We start from the raw sequence: 16,285 nt of genomic DNA on the forward strand, positions 1-16,285 counted from the left end.
GCTCTCTTCCTGTTCCCACTATGAGCTCTGATACAAGAAATATGGTGGTGCGAAGAACAACACGGCCCACGGCTGGCCAGTATTCAAACATCCATCATCTCCCAAGACCAACAGGGGAGGTGGCACCAGGGGCTGCAAACTCTATTTCTGAGCTTAGGGTGCATGCTGTCTCTGCATTTTTTAGGCCTTGGGATTAACCTGGGTGTCCTTGTAATCCATCGTCGGGGCGACGATGCAAAAAGGAGGGGTAGATTGTGGCAGGATGAATGTTATTCTTTGGTTCAACCCACTTTCAGCCTGGCGCATTAGGGGCGCTAGTATAAATAGTGGCCATTTGAGCATTCCTGGATCTCTTACCTATGATCTCCTTTTTGGTCACCTGACTTCCTTTGGTGTTGCAGAGATCATTCTGAAGCCTCCATCGCAGCTGGTAGGTGTTTACTCATTGTAGTGTGTACATTACCTTACTTGGTGGTAAACAGATATTGTTTTTAGGTCATAGCTGTAGAAGCCTCCTTTGAGCCACTCTGCTCATGTTTCATGACGCGCTCTACTCGGTACGTAATTCAATTTTGTTACGATCGCTGCCTTTTACTGTTCGTTTATAGTAATTACTTATTATGCTTTGCAGGAAGTGTGGGCCTTAGTTTTACGCAACGCCACGCTAACAGAAGTGCTGCTGCTTTACTTTGCCTTGCTTTTACCGTCTGTCCCCGTTGTGAGGTTTCTTTTCCTGCTGCTGCCAGCTTTTTAAAGTGGACGTCGGCGTGGACAGCGGCCATATGCATGCCGGTTATGGGAATCGGCTGGCGTACATATTAATGGACCGGATGATTAACTTATAGTCGGGCAGACGGCAAGTTGGAGCAACACGGCGATTCCGTTTGCTCCAGATTTTAAAGTTTTATCCCGATTGTATGTTTTCTGTTTTGATTTGTAGTTTTGATTTTTGTTACGCCACTGGTGGGAGGCCCTTTTTCTAGCTGCAGATCACCAGTGTGGTCCTGCAGTTGGGTTATCCCCCAGCGCTACATTAGTTTTGTTGTAATATATTAAAATTTTCTTTGTTCTTTTATTCAGATGCGGAGTGCCGACGTGGAGGAGACTAGGGTGCCTTGGTGGTGGGATCCTTGAGTGTACACACCTGCCTTGTTTAGTTTATTAGTGTGTGTGATTTTGTGTTGCACTTGTGTCTTGGTGTGTTTTCTTTTTTTGGAGTTTGTGCGTGGCATCCCTGCCCCTCCACTGGTAAGCCTCAGCTCTGAATACCTTTTTAAGCATATTTGTACATGGATATTTATGATTGTGCTTTTATACGGTGTTTTAAATAATTATTAATAAATTGTTAACTTGTTTTTATCATTGAACCTTGTCTCTGTACTGAGTATAACAAACCTAACTGCCTTCTTGGTGATTAGTGTTACTTCCAGTATTCTCTGGGTGAAATTCCCAGAGTGGTGTTGTCTTAAACTGTGAAGAGTATTTATTTTATTCTCACCTCATGCTGCCACACTTGCAAGTGCCACACACACTCGCACACATATCTACAGCTCTATCCTCCACTCTACTCACCCTTCCTCTCTCTCTCGGGTGCTTTCTGGGTAATGTCGAGTGACACGTTTTAAGCCGGAACTGTCAGCCCTGTGCATGTACCACTGAATGGCAGGGCCATTGAACGCCAGTGACAGATATACGCATACACATACACTTAATTTTACAATCCATACATACATAACCCCCCCCCCCTTTACTGTCACTGGAATACTTCAGAGAGGCCTCAGTCCAATTTGTACTCAGATAGCATCTGCGCACACACACTAACCCAAACCATCCATAAGAAGTAAGCACGTGGTGTCATGTGCAGACAATCGCAAACACAGAGCTGACCTTGGTTGTTATAAGGCCCCCGTTTCTGTGCGTGCTTGCGTGTATTCGTTCATGAAACATTATCTACCATCACCCCACCACTTCTTCTCGTTCCCTCCTATCAGCGCTCAGATCTTCTCTCTCTGTCAGCCGTGAAGCAGTCAGCAGCGCGTCCAGCCAGCCAAAAGTGGAGAGAAGAAGGAGGAGGAAAAAAATCTGGAACATGATGCTCGGCGCTGTCAGAAATCTCTTCTTCGCTGACATTTGGATTTACACATCTCATTTTCTTGAGTGACAAAGTACATAAACACACGCTTCAAGTTGAGGAGCTTGGCAAGCTGCTCCCTTCCAGCGCACACACTCATGCAGACACACACACACGCATACATCCATACAGCCCTCACCATTTTTTTTTTTTTTGGATGAATTTAAGAAAGGGGAGGGGGACAAGACATCTAGTCTTTGATCCATGCAGCTCGTGTAGTCTCGCTATGCTAGTGATGAGCGATGAGTCAAGTCAGATGGGGGATTTTTTTTTTTTTTCATTTGGAGCGTTACAGACGGTGGTAATAGGGAGGGGGAGTTAGCCGCAGGCTGCCTTTGTCCTACATAGGACTTCTCCAAGACTCCAACCAAATTGTGTGCGTACAGGAAGTGGCTCGGCCTGAGCCTCAACCAACCCGCTTCCTTCATCGTGTCCTCCTGCCTGCTGACAGCTTAAATGATGAGGTGACACACACCTGTCAACTGTGAGCCTGACACACCCTGACAGAAATACACAAACATCAGAGTGTGTGTGTGTGTGTGTGTGTGTGTGTGTGCGTGTGTGTGGTGGTGGTGTGTGTGTGTGTGTGTGTGTGTGTGTGTGTGTGTGTGTGTGTGTGTGTGTGTGTGTGTGTGTGAACCAGAATTTAAGAACACAACTGCCCTGACCTGTATTTACACAGGAGGCAGCTGTGGCATACCTGAGAGCACAGTTTCATCTTCATTTTCCTGCAGAATTACTCAGGTTGTGTTTGTCACTCTGACTATAAATCAGTCATGACTGTCTGGTTAACACCCTGACAGCTACAAAATCACCTGTAAGTCTATTTGCGAATGCCAGGAATGTGACTTGCTGTTGAAGCTGTACACAAAGTGCACAATAAAGCTGTCAAAGTTATAAACAGTGTGGCAGGGCTCTGAACAAGACTTGGCCCTGTAAAGTTTGTGTAGCATTGATATAATGGTTAGCTCAAATGTCAGGCAAGTGTTGTCACTTTGTGCAATTGGATGTCAGCTGGTCTGATGCTGTAAATGTTCTTTTGTTTTATCTGGCCTACTTTCAACAGTCTCCATTCAGCTCAGTGCGGCTCAGTATCGTGGAGAGGCAAAAACTGCTATGTTTTCCATTCATTTTATTATAATCTTTGCATGAAATCTTAACATCCCTTTTCACTTTGTGAGAGAAATTCAGATTGTTTGAATTAAGTGACCCTCTAAAATTACATTTTAAAATATCTAGTGTAGTACTTCTTACTAAAAGGTCTGTAAAGTCAGTGCAAAAGTTAAACTGTGATTCTTTGTAGTGACCTGCAGGGGGCGATTGTGGTATTGAAGTATTGGCCCTACGCTCCCTTGATTTGTGGCTAAGGTGGTAATGGTTAAATCACCTAGCAACTCCACAAACCAGTGGGGGATGAAATCAGGACGGCTACATCCACCCATATAGTCTATGGTGTGGAGGAGCATTCTGGACTCTGGGAAAATACCATATATACAATATATATATATATATATATATATATATATATATATATATACAGGGAGTGCAGAATTATTAGGCAAATTAGTATTTTGTCCACATCATCCTCTTCATGCATGTTGTCTTACTCCAAGCTGTATAGGCTCGAAAGCCTACTACCAATTAAGCATATTAGGTGATGTGCATCTCTGTAATGAGAAGGGGTGTGGTCTAATGACATTAACACCCTATATCAGGTGTGCATAATTATTAGGCAACGTCCTTTCCTTTGGCAAAATGGGTCAAAAGAAGGACTTGACAGGCTCAGAAAAGTCAAAAATAGTGAGATATCTTGCAGAGGGATGCAGCAGTCTCAAAATTGCAAAGCTTCTGAAGCGTGATCATCGAACAATCAAGCGTTTCATTCAAAATAGTCAACAGGGTCGCAAGAAGCGTGTGGAAAAACCAAGGCGCAAAATAACTGCCCATGAACTGAGAAAAGTCAAGCGTGCAGCTGCCAAGATGCCACTTGCCACCAGTTTGGCCATATTTCAGAGCTGCAATATCACTGGAGTGCCCAAAAGCACAAGGTGTGCAATACTCAGAGACATGGCCAAGGTAAGAAAGGCTGAAAGACGACCACCACTGAACAAGACACACAAGCTGAAACGTCAAGACTGGGCCAAGAAATATCTCAAGACTGATTTTTCTAAGGTTTTATGGACTGATGAAATGAGAGTGAGTCTTGATGGGCCAGATGGATGGGCCCGTGGCTGGATTGGTAAAGGGCAGAGAGCTCCAGTCCGACTCAGACACCAGCAAGGTGGAGGTGGAGTACTGGTTTGGGCTGGTATCATCAAAGATGAGCTTGTGGGGCCTTTTCGGGTTGAGGATGGAGTCAAGCTCAACTCCCAGTCCTACTGCCAGTTTCTGGAAGACACCTTCTTCAAGCAGTGGTACAGGAAGAAGTCTGCATCCTTCAAGAAAAACACGATTTTCATGCAGGACAATGCTCCATCACACGCGTCCAAGTACTCCACAGCGTGGCTGGCAAGAAAGGGTATAAAAGAAGAAAAACTAATGACATGGCCTCCTTGTTCACCTGATCTGAACCCCATTGAGAACCTGTGGTCCATCATCAAATGTGAGATTTACAAGGAGGGAAAACAGTACACCTCTCTGAACAGTGTCTGGGAGGCTGTGGTTGCTGCTGCACGCAATGTTGATGGTGAACAGATCAAAACACTGACAGAATCCATGGATGGCAGGCTTTTGAGTGTCCTTGCAAAGAAAGGTGGCTATATTGGTCGCTGATTTGTTTTTGTTTTGTTTTTGAATGTCAGAAATGTATATTTGTGAATGTGGAGATGTTATATTGGTTTCACTGGTAAAAATAAATAATTGAAATGGGTATATATTTGTTTTTTGTTAAGTTGCCTAATAATTATGCACAGTAATAGTCACCTGCACACACAGATATCCCCCTAAAATAGCTAAAACTAAAAACAAACTAAAAACTACTTCCAAAAACATTCAGCTTTGATATTAATGAGTTTTTTGGGTTCATTGAGAACATGGTTGTTGTTCAATAATAAAATTATTCCTCAAAAATACAACTTGCCTAATAATGCTATGACCGAGCTAAGATTCTGTGGGACTTCCAGGTACAGATGGACAAAATGGTGATGGCTAACCAACCGGACATACTGGTGGTGGACAAGCAGAGGAAGACGGCCGTAGTGATAGATGTAGCGGTTCCCAATGACAGCAGCATCAGGAAGAAGGAACACGAGAAGCTGGAGAAGTACCAAGGGCTCAGAGAAGAGCTCGAGAAGATGTGGAGGGTGAAGGTATCAGTGGTAATCGGAGCACTAGGTGCAGCGACTCCCAAGCTAGGCCAGTGGCTCCAGCAGATCCCAGGAACAACATCCGAGATCTCTGTCCAGAAGAGCGCAGTCCTAGGAACATCTAAGATACTGAGCAGGACCCTCAAGCTCCCGGGCCTCTGGTAGAGGACCCGAGCTTGAAGGATAAACCGCCTGCAGGGGCGAGATGGGAATTTTGTTTTTAGATATATATATATATAACTATGTGCTGCAAAAGCACACGACAAAAGTGCAAACACAATAGAAATAGAAAAAAAAGTTCAAAAAGCAACTGTTTTGGGGGAGACAATAACATGACAGCGGAGCTACAGAAGTGACGCTTACAGTAAACGCTAATAACGTGCATGTTTCTACAGTGTCATATGAATCATGCGATTAAAACACATATTGCGTGCAGCGTTTTATCTCTCATAGCACTGATGAATCATCTGCTTGTTTTGAGCATGGATCAGTGCAATCCTTCACGTTTTGGTCATTTCCGTAGTTCAGTCACGTTAACATCCTCCCAAAAACTCTTCCATTGTGTTTTGTGAGTTAGTTCTTTTTTTTACTTCCATTGTGGGTTTTTTCTATTTCTGTTGGATTTAATTCAGCTACTGGTATGTTTTGTGTGTGTGTGTGTGTGTGCGTGCGTGCGTGCGTGCGTGCGTGTGTGTGTGTGTGTGTGCTTTTGCAGCATTTCTTTGTAGTTGTAGTGCATTTGAAATCTCACAGCCAGTGTACATTTTATTAAACATGAGTTACTACAATCTTGAATTCAGGGTACCTCTAAAAAAACATATGAGAAATTGTAATGCTCTTCGGCTGAATGTCTGTAACAGGAAAACTTGGAAATTTACTTGCAAACCTACTTTTCCTTTTTCTTTTTTTAAGAAATGAAGCGTGTTTTGTGGCACGCGTGTCATCTCCTTAGTTTATTTAAAGCTAGTAGCCCTTACCATCAAAGGTAAATCTTGTTGTGTTGAACAAATTGTGCTAGAACATTAAACAATATTTTTTTTAATGGTAAAAACTCAACGAGGGCCCAGTTATTGCCACTCCACTTCTGTTTATCTTAAGCCTTTTAGATGTTCTCTGGTATTAAACAAGGCAACAACAGCTTCAAGGAAGCACTGGACATGAATGCTGACATGATGTGAATGTCTTCAGCAATAATTTCCCAGTAGATGCTTCTAGCATATGTAATTTGTATAAAAATAGTCTCAGTGGGCTGTGGTCTGTGTTCAGATCTTGCTATACCCTTAGGCTCCCATGAAATTGAGATCTGCTGGTTACTCAGCAGACTCGCTGCACCAGCACAGGGAGAGAAAATCCAGAATCTGATAAGTAAACAATGGAGCCAGAGAAACAGATAAACAGAAAATTCACTACAAAAATACGTGTCTTTTTCACATTTCTGCAGCTTCTTATTTTCTGGTTTAGCTTGGCTTGCACATACTAGCTCAAACTGGTCTTCTTAAGCAACATTACATTGAAGCAAAACATTGAGGCATGGTGCATGACTTTTTTCTGCATGACTGCAGAACAACTGGCTTCATCAGTCCAACCAGTTTCATTCAACCATTTCCCCGTCTCATTCACTCAGGTGTGAAAATTGTCCTCGCAGTAGAAGCTAGGTGAACTGATATCTTTTTTGTCTTTTACTGTTTTTTAGCACCATGAAGCAACTTGCATGAGAGTGAGTGAATGAGAGTTAATTCATCCAAGCCAGAGACCTTATCAAATCAGAGTTAGTAAGACGAATGCATGTTTGCATACGATAATATGATAATATGAGAACATGAGAACTAAGTTAGTGACATGTATGTCTGGACAGGGTTACAAATTCATTTCTAGGGCTTTGGAACCACAGAGACAACCATTATCCACAAATGTTGGAAATTTTGAACAATGACGAACCTTCTCAGGAGCAGCCGGCCTACCAAAATTACTCCAAGAGCACATCAACAACTCATCCAGGAGGTTGCAATAGAATCCAGAACAATATCCAAAGAACTGCAGGCCTCACTTGCCTCAGTTAATGACAGAGTTCATGATTCAACAATAAGAAAGAGACTGGGCAAAAATGGCATCCGTGGAAGAGTTCTGAGGAGAAAGCGGCTGCTGACCAATGTTAATTATAAAAAATCTACATGGAAGATCTACAAAGAAGAGTGAACCACAGTTACTTCATAGTGACAGAAAGACTCATTGAGCATTATCACCAGTGTTGGGACTAACGCGTTATTATGTAACGCGTTACAGTAACTACGTTATTATTGTGGTAACGAGCACGGTAACTAGTTATTATGCCAAAACCGGGAACGCGTTACTCGTTACTGGGATTTAGATAGGCTCGTTATTCGTTACTTCGTGTGGTGGCTATCGCGGAGCTTCCACAGATTCAATAACATTAGCAAGTGGTGGAGGCCAGCAGGTGGATGCAGGAAAAGGGAGGCAAGAGGAGAGACCCGAAGCGGCCGCTGGTCCGAGAGTGTCAGGTGAACTGAACTTCAGGTAAGAAGTTATAACCTGCAGTCCATCTGGGTCAGATATGAACCAAGTTTAGGTGGAGTTTATTTTCGTTATGCTGACTTTTTCGTACTGCGTGCTAGCTAGCATGACGGAGTTTCTATACAGCTGGGTGGGTGCTATGTTACTGATGTTGAACTTTATTTTGTTCACAAGGTTAATTATTAGAGTTGCCAACCGTCCCGTAATCGTCTCGTATTCAGAGAAAATATTACGCGTTTCGTATTGAGGTGAAAAGGAACACAGTTTGTCCTGGACTTAAGCTACAATGAAAAAGACACAAAGCTGGAGTTATTCTGTGTTTACGCTGCACAGCTGCCTCTTCTTCTCTCATTCTCTCCCCTCCCTCTCCTGTTTCTACTTCAATCATGAAACTGATCAATGATCAGCTGATCGGCTTTTCTCTCTTGTTTATGTATCGCCCACTTTGCGCCAGAAAGAGGAAACCAGCGGATGTCGCGGTAAACAACAGCAGCACTTTTAAGCTTGATCAGCTGTTGTTAGAATTTATTTAATATTAATTTCTAGTATCAGCTGATGTTGGCTGGAGCCACAGCTGTAAACCTGCTGGTCATGATATCGGTTTGGTTATGTGATGAGAGGGAAACATGCAGATGAAACCAGGAGATGTCCTTACTGAATCATCAGAGCTGTGATGGAGAAACAGGTTTACCTTTTAGGTGACATGAATGAGTTGAAGGGAAGTTATGAACTGTTTCTGAGAGACAAATAACACCAGGATCCTTTTCTAAGTAGCTGACAGCTGGTAACTGTGCAGGGGCGGGTCTAGCAAAGTGTTGCCAGGGGTCCATGTAGGGCATTAAAAGGGAAAGGGGGGCACAAGGAAATACTTTTCTTTCTTATTCTCATTTAAAATGTCTCACTTTTAAAAAAATAATTATCTGAGTCTTGCAACAAACAATTGATAGATTGATACATATATACCATCAGAACAGTGTACATCACTGTCACAACAGTGTTTATTTTCATTCGAAGGCTTTATGATTTTTCCTATAATGGTGGGCCGGTCTCTAGTCAAAATGCCCGGGACGATTTTTTTGTCCCAGTCCAGCTCTGTATGCAGCTCATCTTCAGTCTGGTGTTACCTACATCTTCCTATTCAGAAGGCAGAATTTCCGAGTTCTGAGTACAATCGAAAGCACCACGACTGCAGTTTTTGTGTTGGATGTAAAAAGCAGGCTAGGATAGAATCAGGTGTGGGATTTCTCTCGTGGAAATGTGCACATTATTTTTTCCTTTCTATTGGTAGGTGGCACTGTGCACTTGTGGCAAGTAAGCAAGCTAGAAGACTGGCAATCTTGCTGGGTATCCAGTTACGGAAGCAACACATTAACAAGACAATTCTGAGTAAAACCAAAGTTACTTTCCCTAGTAACTAGTTACTCTGAAAGTAACGAGTAACTTGAAGTAACTGAGTTACTTTTGATAGAAGTAACTAGTAATGTAACTAAGTTACTAATTTAAAGTAACTTACCCAACACTGATTATCACAAACACTTGATTACAATTCTTGCTGCCAAGAGTGGCACAGCCAGTTATTAGGTTTAGGCGGCAGCTGCTTTTTCACACTGTGTAGGTTTGGACAACTTTTTTCTCTTATTAAATGAAATCATCATTTAAAAATTATGTTTTATATTTACTAAGGTTATATTTTTGTAATATTAAATTTTGTTTGATGACATTTGATTTGATGAAACTTATAAGTGTGACAAATAGCGGGGAAAATAGTTTCACAGCAGTGGTTTTACCAGTCTGGACCCCTGCATTACTCTCACATGAAGACCATATGATTAAGTGGTATTAATGTTATGTTTTTTTCTACTCAAGTGAGCCCTGAAAGTACTTTCTACCAAAAAATGTCATTCGCACAATCACACAAACATTCATGTAGCCCAGGACAATACATCACAGATCTTCCACATGATAAAGAAATGCTGCTGCAGTAAATAAAAGGTATCTTTGGGTTTAAATTATACGAAGTAAATGAGTAAAATTATAGAACTTAAATATTTTGGTGTATTATGAATAGCCATGTGGGAGGGCTTCATCAATAGGAAAAGGTGTAAAACTTATAAATACAAATACAATTAAAAGTCAAACATTTCTGTTCTCCATCACATTTTCCAAAGCTATCCAGTGGCCCAGATTAGAGTCTTTCCTGGGCTGATTCTGGCCCCCAGGCCTTAAGTTTGACACCCTTGCTGCTGTAGGAGGAGTAGCAATTCCTGTGACTTGTGGACAGACAACAGATGCCTTGCGATGGCTTGAGCTCGTTGGTTATTTGGCGGGACGAGCCAAAATTTGCTGTAAACGGTTAATGCAATGTTTCTTTTTTTTAACCACGTGAATTAAAGCTGAACATCTGCACTCCAAAAGCATCTTGACTGCGACGGTGTAAAAAAAAATGTTGGCACTGCCCAAATACTTATGAACTCAATTGTATGTATGATGCAGTTATAAACTTGTTATGAACCCCCTGTGCAAAAAATTCAGGGGACAAGAAAAGCAATTATTTCGCAGTAGCTTTGGGCTGGGTGGGGTCCAACCCTCAGCTATGCAGTAAGTCTGCTGTTGCGTATATAACTGAATTAAACTTGAAGGCTCAGGGATGTGAGGCAATGAGGAATTCAGATGTGAGCGGTTAGTTTTTGATGTGCTGCCTTTTTAGATTTTTGAGAAACCTCTGAGGAACACCTCTCTGCTGCCAGTTTGTTCTGCATATATTAGAACCCACACAGGCTGCGATAAAATCGTTGGAGGTGTTCAAGCAAATTCAATAAAACCTTCATAAGAGAAAGGTCATCATTTGACTGCACATATATGTACCTGCAGAAGTTTATTATCTTCAGCATTCACTGTGGGACCTTTTCAAAGGCTGCACATATGTACTGATTACACACTGATTACATTTCTAAACCTTTGAGTCCTTTTATTTTGATTTTTTCTTACATTAAGGTTTAAGCAAAAGCAACAAATACAAGTTGCGTTAGCACAAGAGGAGCGTTGCTCCCATTCTAGCATATACTGTATTTCCCTACCAGTCCTTCCAACACACACACACGATCATCACTGACTGCGTGTGTGACTGTGGTGTGACAGAATGCCTTAATTATGGATTAATTGTGTCATTAGCAGGTTTCTGCTGTTGGCACCACATTGGGCCTGTCAAGGTTAATTACTGGAACATGTTTATTTGCTGTCAGCCACTGCAGCAAGCTGTCACTTGCATGGAAACACAGACAAACACACACGGACCCTGTTCACTCAAACAATTCACAGGGCACCTCTTGTCCCACAAGCCCTTGCCACTTTCCTCTGCGATTTCTTTTCTGACTCGGCACACTTTGTACAGTGCTCAATCAGCCACCTGAAATACAAACACGCAGTCGCCCGGCGCTTTGACTCCATCCAAAAGAAACTGGCGTCACCAGAAGAGGAGGGACAGACAGCAGCAGCAGGTGAACTGAAGAGGTTAAATATTTTTTAAATGACAACTGAATCTGTCATATCCTTAGCAAGATTGGTTGTTCTCTGTGATCTCATGTGTAACACTGATACAAACAAATGCGTGAAACACATGAGCTGACATGAAGTGCCAAACACCTGGGAAAGAAGAGATATGCATTTTTAAAAATGAGATGAAGGCACCATCCTTTTTGAACACACGGCTCTGTGTTCAAAGCGTTTGTTTCCAGTGCAGGGTTGCCCCATCCTCTACTTAATGCTGCAGGTGACCTACAGAAAGCCTGCGATGTTAGCGAATCTGTGAATCTTATACTGAAAGAACATATTCATCTGCAGGCAGTTGAATTTTGGCAAGATGGGCCGAATTTGTGGTGACTGACTTATATTTTTTCTTACAAGATATACACTCATCATCACCTGAAGTAGGCACACCTTGCTAGTAATGGCAACAGCATCACAGAGTTGCCAGGCAACTCTGACCGGACCGAGGCTTATATCTGCAGGAAATAAGGACTATGTAAAACATCCCCCATTATCCAGCGAAGGTCAAACTTTGAATTCAGTATAGACCACAAACAATGATAAGCCCAAACTATCAGGAAAAACAGGCTATAAATGAAAATGCCAGAAAACAGCAGTCCTTCTACACCAGGTGCACCAGGTTTTACTATGAGGGCAGATACAGTCCAGTATACGTTTAAGCAGTGCTGGTGACATTTCCACAGTCAGTTTATTTTCATTATTCACACACTTTGCACACTCACCAAGTTTAATGTCAGTAAACAGTAAAGTTAAGCTGACATGCAGATGGGCAGTTCACCTCTTAGCCTGCCTTTGTCCAGTGTGTTCGCCAGCCCCTTCGAAAAATAGAAGGGTATACTTGGCAACATGGATTGCACATAAAACCATCAACTATTATACTTTTCTACAGTATATGTACTGTTAACTGTGCTGAAATAAACAATAATGTGTTTTGGTCTTTGTAAGAGATAGAAGTTAGACAGAAGGTGTTGTTACAGCACAGACTAAGTCCATTAAAATAACACAACAGTATTTTATAAACTGGAGTACTGCTCTCCTTTCAATCCTAAGGCCTGATAGACTCCTGCAGGTAGTCTTTGCAGTGCTTAACCTATGTAAGTGGCTAACATTGCTGCCGACATTTATGCTTGTGCTGGTGCGTTGTGTGTTAATTACAACGTGGTTGTGTGACTGGGTTTTATGTGTTGTTAAAACAAATAAAATGCTGGGACTTTTTTCCCACTTTGGGTGTTGCCTCACATCAGATCCAACAGTTTCACCAATCTTCCTCCAGGAATTTCTGGCTTTTGTGAGTACTTAAATTGATGCTATTATTATATTTTTAAATATATAATTTGATACCCTGATTATTATTCTTTAACTGACACACTCAAAAACCGCAGTGGAAAATCGATGCTATTGAACAGATCAGTGACAATCGCCGTGGGCTGCGTTGACCTGACGTGTAGTTGCCTTTCTCAGGAGGTGCACCCTAGATGACAAATTATGACGTAAGGTGAAAGGGATTTCTGGTCACATTGTAAGTTGTGATGCAGATTCCCTGCAGAAGCAGAACTCAGGCAGAGAAAGGGTTGTGCCGTAGGTTATGGTGTAGGGTTTGGGAGGGGTTTGCAGCTACAGCATAGATTTTGCCATGGATTTCCCGCTGAAGCCTAAATCCCCAGTAAGTCTGCTTTTGGGGTTTGGAAGAAACATTTTAATATCACAATATATTGAGGTCATCATAAAAAAATGCATCATATGGATGTCTTGTGTTAAAATAATCCCATATGAGTCATGAAAAACATTATCGTCACCAAGTTTTTAAATATTGTTGTGTTTTGCATCTCAAGGACATCATATTCTAATGATGGCCCAGTTTTGGCTCTTAAGCTAATGATTAAAAGTAGCCTTTAAACTAAAAGAAATGTGTATATATACTATATTATGTTAGCGTTTTAAAAAATGAACATTTAACTGATGTAACTAGAGCTGAGACACTAAAGGTTAGAAGGCCTGAACGTGATAAAAGAACATTTACTCTGTCAGGGAGTGGATGTATTTCAGACCTGATGTAATACTTGATAAAAGGGCTGAAACAAAGATAGCTATAAGCTGTTAGATCACAACAGCAGAAGTGTTTTTAAATGTTTAATTAGGTCTGTATCCTCGCTCCCACACATTCTTCAGCTTTCTTTAACCAGTATGTGAGTATATTTCAGAGCAAAGAGTGAGCCTTTATGAATTTTTTTGGTTTTGTTTTGTTCAAGTGCCGCAATAACAGCGGCCGAAAAAGCTGAGAGAAAGGAAGCGGGACAGACAAAAAGAGAAACCGAGCATGGCTGCTTTGATTGATTTCAGCTGTAATCTGCTCACTAAGTCATCTTGTGACATCTCTCTCTCCCCCTCCATCTCTAACAGACTCTCCGTCCATTAAAGCCCAGTCGGGTCCTGGCTGAGCAGCTGTGAAGAGACAAACCATTTATCAGCCTGTCAGCTCTTGCTGCCTGTTATTCCAGCCAGCCAGACTGCATGGCAGTCCAAGACCCAATAACTCAGACTGAGGAGAGCTGGCACCGATACCTGACAACACCCATACGAACATACACATTAGTATATGTACAGCACTTACTGAAATCTAAAGGACACCTGTAACGTTTGGAGTTTTTTATTAAGAAAAAAGAGATAAACTTTCTGTGTGTGTGTGAGTGTGTGTGAGAGAGCGAGAGCGTTAACAAGCTCTCACTCACTCACTCTGATGTGACAGACAGCCATTTGACATGCTGACAGACTAACTGATGGTTCTAGTCACACTGTGCTAAATAACAGCAAAGCAAGCCAGCTGCTCCACAGCAACCTGTAGGAAACGTGGACTGAGGGCGCCATCTAGTGCCCAGGCCTTCATTCACAGGCCTCAAGCAGAGAGCCTGCAAGAATTCCAGTTAACTCATTTTAACTATACTGTTTTAGGAATATAGATCACGTGAGTGCCAATACATAATGAGCATCTCAGAATTAAAGGCCTGCGAATTGCTTACTGCACAGTGGAGCTGGGGCTAGTTGAGCCTGCTACTACAGGTCTGTGACCCATTTTGTTTTCTGATAATCTAGCTGCCATATCACACCGTTCTGCCAGTTAAGAATGCATATGAAGTCACTGGTACCAAAGTCCAAATTCAGTTCAATTATATTCATATAGCACCAAATCACAACAGTTGCCCCAAGGTGGTTTATATTCTAAGGTAAAGACCCTACAATAAGCTGTATAAACAGCTTCAACAGACCCTTCAGGACCTGTGGTCCATTTGGTGTCTAAACTTGGATATAAGGAGCTTTAACCAGACAGGCGGCACTGTTTATGCAGTATTAGCTTAAAAGTGTAGCCAGATCACTGTTGTGACGAGTGCAACTTACAGTATTAAATGTAGCATGAGTTTCTAAATGTGTATTTTTCTGTGATTTTGTTGTTTTTTTGGTAAACAGTCGACTCGCTCAGCATCGTGGTGGAGTGAACAGTGCTGTAGCCTCATAGCAATAAAACATCAGGTTTTAAAATACCAGCTAAGAAGCATCAACAGGCAGCTTATACAGCATTTCCCTTCCTAACGAACAATCAGGTTTCACTGGTATAAACTGTTGGTTGTGTTGATGAAACATTACTAAGGTGTGTAACCTGACAGTTACAGTGTGGCGACAGAGTAGATTTCCCATTGAAACATAAATCCCCAGCAAGTCTTTGCATTGTGTTTTCAGGGTTTCGAACAAACATCACTTTGAGAAAACACATGGTTGTGCTTTAAAAAATAAAAAAAATCACTTACAAGTCAAATGTCCTCTGACAAACTGTAAAAAGCTCCAGCCAGAAGGTGGTGGTAGAACTGTGGGAAATCCTTTTTGTTTTATGAACTGGAATAAATGAGATGCTTTAATGAACCGAATATTAAAAGTCTAACAGACAACCTGAAGGCACAGTTTGTTTTTTAATTAAAATTCACATGCATCTTCAACTTTTTTTGTGCTGAAGCCATCTCGGCTGCGGCTCTGAAGGTAGAGCAGGTTGTATACCAACTGGAACATCTCTGGTTTGATCCCTGGCTGTTCCAGTCTCAATGTGGAAGTTATTGTTAAGCAAGACAACTGCAACTCCAAGTTGCTCCTGATACATCCATCAGTGTGTGTTTAAAAAAAAAAAAAGTGCTGAGGTAAATGAGGATTGTAGTAACTGAGCGTTATACATGTAAAGTTCATTTTCTTTATGAACTGTAACATTTTATGCACGAAGTACAATAAAAATAAAGCTTTAAGTTCTTTTTTTTAAGCTCTAGTTTTAGCTGCAGTGTGACTGACTTACTGTAATATGATTCTAAAAAACACGTATGTGCTTCATTTTCACCTTTGAAGCCATTAAGAGTTTTGCGATCACATGACCTGATTTATGTTTGACCACGTTTCTACATTTTGGTGAGATATCTGTTATCTGTGCGCTTTGGCACCAAATAAAGGTCCTCTGGTTCAGCCGGACAGAATCTAATGTCTTAAACACACACAAGGCTGCAGATGTTAGAAGATTAAAGCGACCGGTGGCTTAAAAAAAAAAAAAAAAAAAAAAAGGGATTTGGCTGAACTGCGCCATGATACAGATCAGCAGGTTTTCTTCATAACAAATATGGTCAAGTACTGGCAGGCTATAATCAGCAAGACTTTTCCAGATGTTTCGTGTGATGTTCTTAGAGTTTTGGACACAGTTGCCAAGATGCAGTATTTCCATTTGATGCTCTAATATGACCAAAAA

The 16,285-nt window shown here is 41.6% G+C and overlaps 1 long non-coding RNA gene across 1 annotated transcript; it reads left to right on the forward strand.

The window, feature by feature from the left end:
• Nucleotides 1-432: 432 nt before the first annotated feature.
• Nucleotides 433-1,367, forward strand: LOC146375677 (uncharacterized). Its single transcript, XR_014801831.1, has 2 exons — nt 433-557; nt 632-1,367. It is a non-coding gene; the product is annotated as an uncharacterized LOC146375677 (long non-coding RNA).
• Nucleotides 1,368-16,285: the final 14,918 nt, after the last annotated feature.

Source organism: Perissodus microlepis, chromosome 12, assembly GCF_051167445.1.
Source record: "Perissodus microlepis isolate ML-2025 ecotype Zambia chromosome 12, ASM5116744v1, whole genome shotgun sequence".
Taxonomy (NCBI): Eukaryota; Metazoa; Chordata; class Actinopteri; order Cichliformes; family Cichlidae; genus Perissodus; species Perissodus microlepis.